The sequence below is a fragment of the Pseudopipra pipra genome, chromosome 28 (genome assembly GCF_036250125.1).
Source record: "Pseudopipra pipra isolate bDixPip1 chromosome 28, bDixPip1.hap1, whole genome shotgun sequence".
In the NCBI taxonomy this organism is placed as follows: domain Eukaryota; kingdom Metazoa; phylum Chordata; class Aves; order Passeriformes; family Pipridae; genus Pseudopipra; species Pseudopipra pipra.
In genome coordinates, this window is record NC_087576.1 from 2375529 (window position 1) to 2383345 (window position 7817).

Genomic DNA, 7817 nt, shown 5'->3' on the forward strand with positions numbered 1-7817 from the left:
TTTTCAGGAGGTTCTGTCCCCACCTGCTAAAGGGTTTAATATCAATTCCCTGCCTGTCCTTGCAGATTGCATTAAGCAGTCTGGGACTGATGGACTTTTTAATAAAGTGAATATTGGAGACAGATTTGATAAAAGACATGCCACTCCTAATGATGGGTAATGAAAATAAAAGCTTTGGGCTTTGGTGTCCTGCCCATTAAGTTAAGTGTGATTATATTTATTGGCCCAGCAGGCAGCTCAGCACAAACTCAGGCAGAAAATGGAGTTTTAGTGGTACAGTAAAACCAGCAAACAGGGTTTGGTTGGGGGACAAACAGGGCTTGAGAAGGTTAAATCCATGGGAACAGGGACAGGGATGGAACTGGGCTCTGGGGGTGGGAAGGAACAACAAAACACTGCAAATATTCCTGCTCCTGCTGGGAGTTGGAGGGTTGGTGTGGAACCAGAGCCTTGTGCTTCCTTTATCTCCCTGCACCCAAGTATTCCAGGAGGGAATTCTGTCCAAGCCCCACACTCGCCATGGAATTCTTTGGGAATTGCTGAGCTGCACCATGGAATTCTTTGGGAATTGCTGAGCTGCACCATGGAATTCTTTGGGAATTGCTGAGCTGCACCATGGAATTCTTTGGGAATTGCTGAGCTGCACCATGGAATTCTTTGGGAAGTGCTGAGCTGCACCATGGAATTCTTTGGGAATTGCTGAGCTGCACCATGGAATTCTTTGGGAAGTGCTGAGCTGCACCATGGAATTCTTTGGGAAGTGCTGAGCTGCACCATGGAATTCTTTGGGAAGTGCTGAGCTGCACCATGGAATTCTTTGGGAAGTGCTGAGCTGCACCATGGAATTCTTTGGGAAGTGCTGAGCTGCACCATGGAATTCTTTGGGAAGTGCTGAGCTGCACCATGGAATTCTTTGGGAAGTGCTGAGCTGCACCGAGGCAGTGCCGTGACCTTTGGAGCCGCCCCTTAAACCATCTGCCTGGGCTGGCAATAAAAGGGGTGATTTTCTGTGCCTTCAGCTCCTGAACGAGATTTCAGCAGCGTTTTTGGCTGGAAAAAGAAGGATTTTTTGTGCCTTGAATCGGTAGAAAAGGCTGCAGGGAGGTTTTGGATGGAGCCAGGGAGAAAAGGAAATGAGCATCAGCACCGGGATTGTTTTCTACTCAGTCACCCCAGGGAGCTGTAAATATTCATTTATTTGGTGTGATATTAGTAAGATATTAGTAACTGATCTTATCTGCAGGCCTTGGTAAATATTATGAGTTAATAATGATGTATTTAAATTAAACACACGCCCCAGCAAGTCCTTTTGATCTGCAGCATGTTCCTGCAAGGGGAGGGGAATCCTGGGGAGCTGGAGCTGTGAGTGGCACCAGATGGCCAAGCTGGACCCTGGGGAACTCTCCCCAGCTGAGAGGGTTTGTGCAGGGAGTCAGCCCTGGGGGCTTCAGGAATAAGTGCAGAATCACCCCTTTGGTGACCTCTGCTTGTCAGGACGGGCTCAGGTCACAGAGAGAAATCCCAGCTTAAGTGCTCTGCTGAGGCAGAGAGATGCCCAAGCACGAGAGCAGCTTTATCTGCTGCTCCCTGGGCATTCCAGCCTTTATCCAGCCTGGGAATCATCCCCAGGAACAGCCTGACAGGCAAAGGTTTTCCAGTGTCAAACCACCATCATTTCCAGTTGCCTCTGGAATGCCACAGCTTGTTTCCCACAGCTCTTTGTGACTCCAAAACCCAAAGCTGAGCCCTTTCAGCCTCAACCTGCACCACAGAGAGTCACTCCCCAAATCTTCACTTTGTCCCTAATAAATTACCTATATTTTAGCACCAAAAAAAACCCTCTGATTACCTTTATCTTACGCCCAAAATGTTCATTCTGTCCTCTAAGAATTTCAACTTTTCCCCCTCATATTTTCCCTTTCAATGCTGATCCAACCTGTGCTCCTCTCCTCTCTCACACCCAATCCCAAATTCATGCACAATCCCAAATTCATCTACAATCCCAAATTCATACACAGTCCCAAATTCTCCTTTTGCCTGCAGGAACAGAGCCTCTGACCCAACAACCCCCCTTTTGTTTTATCTATTTATTTAATTATCCGAAGCCAGGGCTGCACATACCGACTCCATTTGTAATAACAAGTCTCATTGAACCCCAGAGTGGATTTCCCAGAACTTCCCTCCACCTTCTCCCCGACTATTCTGTCAGAACAAGGAGCAGGAGCAGCTGAGCATTCCTGGGATTGGGGAGGGGGGTTGTTCCAGCAAAAAGCACTTAGGTCAGGGACACCTGGGAGCAGAGTTTTCCCAGGCAGCCTCCCAGCTCTCTGCTGGCAGATGTTTGGGCTCTGACAGGGATCACACCTCGGGCACAGCAGGAAGGGAAGGGCTCTGAGCAGATGGGGTGGAAATCCTGGGTTTGTCAGCGTTGAACAAGCACAGTCCTCGGAGGAGGTTGGAGCCAAAAATCACAGAATCACAGAATCACAGAATCAGAGAATCACAGAATCAGCTGGGTTGGAAGGGATCTCTGAGATCATCCAGTCCAACCCTTGATCCAACCCCGCCGTGGTTCCCAGCCCATGGCACTGATGCCACATCCAGTCTCACCTTAAAAACCTCCAGGGATGGAGAATCCCCCCCTTCCCTGGGCAGCCCATTCCAATGGCTGAGCACCCTCTCTGCAAAGAAATTCTTCCTGATCTCCAACCTAACCCTCCCCTGGCACAGCTGCAGACCCAGCCCTCTTGTCTTGCTGATGGTTGCCTGGGAAAAGAGACCAACCCCCCCTGGCTCCCCCCTCCTGTCAGGGAGTTGCAGAGAGTGAGGAGGTCTCCCCTGAGCCTCCTCTTCTCCAGGCTGAGCCCCCCCAGCTCCCTCAGCCTCTCCTCCCAGCACTTGTGCTCCAGTCCCTTCCCCAGCCTTGTTGCCCTTCTCTGGACCTGCTCCAGCCCCTCCATGTCCTTCCTGAGCTGAGGGCCCAGAGCTGGACACAGCACTCCAGGTAATACCCCAAAGATCAGGTCATTCCAAGAGAAATCTTCAAAGTGGTGGTTCTAAAGCTGTGCAGAGAGAGAGAATGTCACTGCAAGGAATTATTTACCCCCCTGAAGCATTCCATTATCACCTGTAGCCAGGAAAACAAGTGGGTTTTATTCCCACGGGGCTGAATGCCACAGCTTTTCCTCCAGAGAATTTCGAGCTGTGTCTGGCACCATGTCCCAGCCACCATCCTGTGACACATCCAGTGTCACTGTCAGGGTGAGGGGAGGGTGGGAGCCACCACCTGGAAGGGAGGATCCAGCCATGAGCCATAGGGATATTTGAGCTGCAGAGATCAGAGGAACAGGGAATGGTTCGGGGTGGAAAGGACCTGAAAGACGATTTAATTCCAGCCCCCTGACATGGGCAGGGACACCTTCCACTAGCTCAGGTTGCTCCAAGCTGGCCTTGGACACTTCCAGGGATAAATGTTCTGGGAATTCCATCCCAGCCTTTCACCCCCCTCCCAGGGAAGGATTCCTCCCCAGCATCCCATCTACCCCTGCCCTCTGGCAGTTTGAAGCCAGTCCCCCTTGTCCTGTCCCCTCCAGGCCCTTGGAAATAGTCTCTCTCCATCTTTCCTGTTGGCCCTTTCAGGTCCTGGAAGGGCACAATTAGCTCACCCCCATTAAACCACGTCCATGATTTGACACAAATGTCCATCCCACAGCAGCACTTGGTAGCTTGTGGCAAATCTTCTGTTGAGATCTTGTGGCAAATCTCAGCAGAAGGAAAACTGGTGCCCAATAAATCCTCCCCATCAAGAATTCTGACCTCTCTGGCTTTGCCAAGTGGTGACAGACTGGAGATAACTCCCAGCACTTTGGTGGAAGAGTTGGAATGATTTCCACCCTCTTCCAAGCACATCTGTAACAAATAGGCTGAGTGTGTGTCCTATAAATCTTGGCAGGGAGATTTGTCTTTAACAAAGGGCTCTGCCCACCCCTCGTGCTGCTGCAGGGCTGGGATGAAACCCCCCCCTGTTTAAATCTCTTTATTAACGTCTCAAAGTGCCTGAGTGATGAGAGCCCTGACACAGCACGGGCTGAAAGCACTGAGAACAGCAGCTGCTTCATCTGAGGGAATTAATCTTTATAAAATTCATCATGTTTTGTGTCAGGGCTGGAGACATTTGTGCTCACCCTCTTTTCCCTCTCAAAAACACTTTCACCTTTCAAACAGGATTTTTTTAACAAGAGAGAGTGATATAATATATCCCAACACAATAAAAATACGTCTTGTCACACAATCCAGGACTTGGGGGGGAAACCTTTGATTATTTCACAAGGTTACATCACTATTACAACTTAAGAAACACGAAGAGGGTTCCAAATAACCAAGCAATTCTTTAACACTACCCACGATGGTTTTCTTTTCAAGGCAGCCGGGGAGAGACAGGATTTCAGGGCAGAATTGTCCTTCCTAAATGCGGGGAAAGAGAGAAAAAAAAAATGACAATGTGACCTCCAGGCGTGCTCCTCTTATGTTAACCTCGGGAGCTGCTTTATTTTCAGAAAGGCTGACTCTGCAGAAAGCTTTGTTGGAACATTCCCAGAGGGAATTGGAGATTACACCGGGACAGCTGAAATGTCCCTGCTGCCAAGACAGGCAATTAAGAAAAACTAACAGAAAAAAAAAAAAAAAAGAAAGAGGAAGGGGAAAAAAAAGCATCGTGGAGAAACTCGGTGTCAAGGTTAAAAATAACGGATGGATTAAATGGAACCACACTCCAATTACCTCCTTTGGAAAAAAATTTATGGCTCTCGGTTCCAGAGGGGGGAGAGGGATGAAAAACGACCCAGACAGACACAGCCGGGCTCGTTTCCCCGCAGTGTTTGTTTTGTGTCCCGCATTAATCAAGAGCGTGTGGGCACCCAGCAGACAAATGGAAACGTTTCCCAACCCCCCCCGTTTAAAAGGTTTAATTGGCAGCGATTTGACTGCAAAGCTCTTCCAACCCAGTCACAGCTAAAAAGCCACTTTGCTCACGGTGTGGAGGCAACCTGGGCTGGGGGGATGCTCTGGGGTTGGTCCCCTCACCCTGGAATTGTTCTTAGCAGAGGGTGGGAGCCCCTTTTGCCCCCAAACGGGCACCTGAGCCCTGCCAGAGGTGCCTCCGAGCAGGAATTTCCCCCCTGAGCCCCCGGGAGTGCAGGAATGCCCCCTGAGCCCCAGGGAATGCAGGAATCCCCCCCCTGATCCCCTGGGAGTGCAGGAATTCCCCCTGAGCCCCAGGGAATGCAGGAATCCCCCCCCCTGAGCCCCCGGGAATGCAGGAATCCCCCCTGAGCCCCAGGGAATGCAGGAATCCCCCTGAGCCCCAGGGAATGCAGGAATCCCCCTGAGCCCCAGGGAGTGCAGGAATCCCCCCTGAGCCCCTGGGAATGCAGGAATCCCCCCTGAGCCCCAGGGAGTGCAGGAATCCCCCCTGAGCCCCAGGGAGTGCAGGAATCCCCCCTGATCCCCAGGGAATGCAGGAATTCCCCCTGATCCCCCGGGAATGCAGGAATCCCCCTGAGCCCCAGGGAGTGCAGGAATCCCCCCTGAGCCCCCAGGAATGCAGGAATCCCCCCTGTCCCCAGGGAATGCAGGAATCCAGTAAGTGCAGGAGCCCAGAGGCAGGAATTCCTGCATCTCTGAAGCACTGGGGGGGTGTGGCTGGAAATCAGCCCCTGTCTGAGTCCCAGGCACTTTTCCCTGCCTGTGAAATGATAAATATCCTGTCTCACATCATCCCTGACAAAGGTTTCACTGGTGTTGGGCTCCTAAATGCCAAAACCCACGGGTTGCAAAGTGTTCCAGGTCCCTGACACAGCCTGGGTTTAGTCTGGGGGTTGGTTGGTTTGGTTTTAATTTGAGGGTTGCAACCAAATGATCTTTAAGGTTCCCTTCCAACCCTAAACCCTCTGGGATTCTGGGATTCTAATCCCAGGGCTGGCTGGTTCTCTCCCCCCAACCACATCCCAGCCTTGAGGTTTGGTTGGAAATCGAAATTTCTCAGTCAGGGCAGTGCCTTGGGGTGGATTCAGATTTAATTCCCCACAATCTTGCCTCCCCCACCCTGAGATCCTCCTGATCCCACTGCATTCCCAGCCCTGCAGACACAGCCAAGCCCTGGCTCAGCATCTCTCTGTCCCCCCAAAAGGACAAAGGACGTCACATTCCCACAGCCTGACCTTCTAAACCACTTCTCACCCTCAAACACCCAGCACAGCATTTCCTCCTCTCAGAACAGGGGCAGAAAGAAACCTGCTGATGTCAGGAATTAATGCAAAATCCTCCACGGACAGAGGAAGGTACAGATGTAAATTAATTCTGAATAATGTATCATAAATCATGGATTACCCCCTGAATTTTCTGCATTGCAGCTGAATCCCTGCTACAACTCACTACACTGCTGCCTGCAACTCCAGCTGTTCATTTAATTATTAATATTCTTAATGGGCGTTAAAAACAACATTTTAATTAGAAGTTAACTACGATCAGCCAGATCTTAATTCTGAAAAATACATTTCCAAGCCCCTGAATCAGATGTATCCCAGAAAGGTGAAGAACTGCGAGGTCTGCAGGACAAAAATCAACATTTACCTCCTAAATGCTCTTCTCTCAGTAAGGACTGAACATCATTGACTCAGGGCAGGGTGGGGTCCTACCAAATAAACCTGCTCTGCCCCAGCTGCACGGTCAAACTTCCAAAATCAGTTCCAAAATGAGTCTCTCTCTGTGTGTGTTCATTAAATCTTTACACATCAAGGCTCTACCCAAATATTTCCTCCCAGATCAGACTCCTTTCCTGCCCCAGTTTTGGTGTGCAGGTCGTTTTTACATCAATATTTCCCCTCCTGCAAATAAACCCTCCTGAGGGGGTGAGATTAAAATCACTGAGGGCGTGGAAAGGTGAGGGGGAAAAACCAACTGTGGTGGAAATAGCTGGGATGGGACTGATTGTAGCAGACACGTGGAAAGGGAGGGAAAGGCTCCTGAAGGGCAACTCAATTTGTTCCACATCAGGAATCTCAGGAAATCTTCCCCCTTTCCCAAATAAGGGTCTCCAAATCAGTGGGAGTCAAGAGTAATAAACTCCACTTATTGAGCTGGAACTGCCTGGAGTTGTTAAACTTCAGTTGTTTTCCCTTTCTTAATTTTATTTTTACATTTTGTTTTTAGATTTTCGAATTTCCTTCGTATGTTCCCCCCATTTTTACTCGTAGATTTTTATCATTTTATTATTAAACATCTCCCTCCAGGACTGATGAGCGAGTCGAAGCCACCAAGACCCTCCTGAGAGAGATCTCCTCTCTCACCCACAGGAATTTCTAGTTGCAGACCACAAACAATGTGAGATACAACCCAGCAACGACTTTTACTCCAAAGTTTCTTGCATTAACCCTTGGATTTCCATGGAGTTAAAGGCTGACACCCCACTGCTCCCACTGCAGGGATGTTGATCTGTCAAACCACGGCTCAGACTGGCAGGAAACCCACCCCAAATGTTCCCCCCCATCAGTAGGACAGCACAGCCCTGTCCCACATTCCCATATTCTTGACAAGCTGGTGAAGGTTGAGGAGGTCTGTGTGAGACAGAAGGTCCAGCCAGCGAGGTCAGAGCCACCAAGACCCTCCTGAGAGAGATCTCCCCTCCCACATGCAGGAATTTCTGGTTTCAAACCACAAATAACGTGAGATACAACCCAGCAATGACTTTTACTCTAAAGTTTCTTGCATTAACCCCTGAATTTCCATGGATTTAAAGGCTGACACCCCCCTGCTCCCAC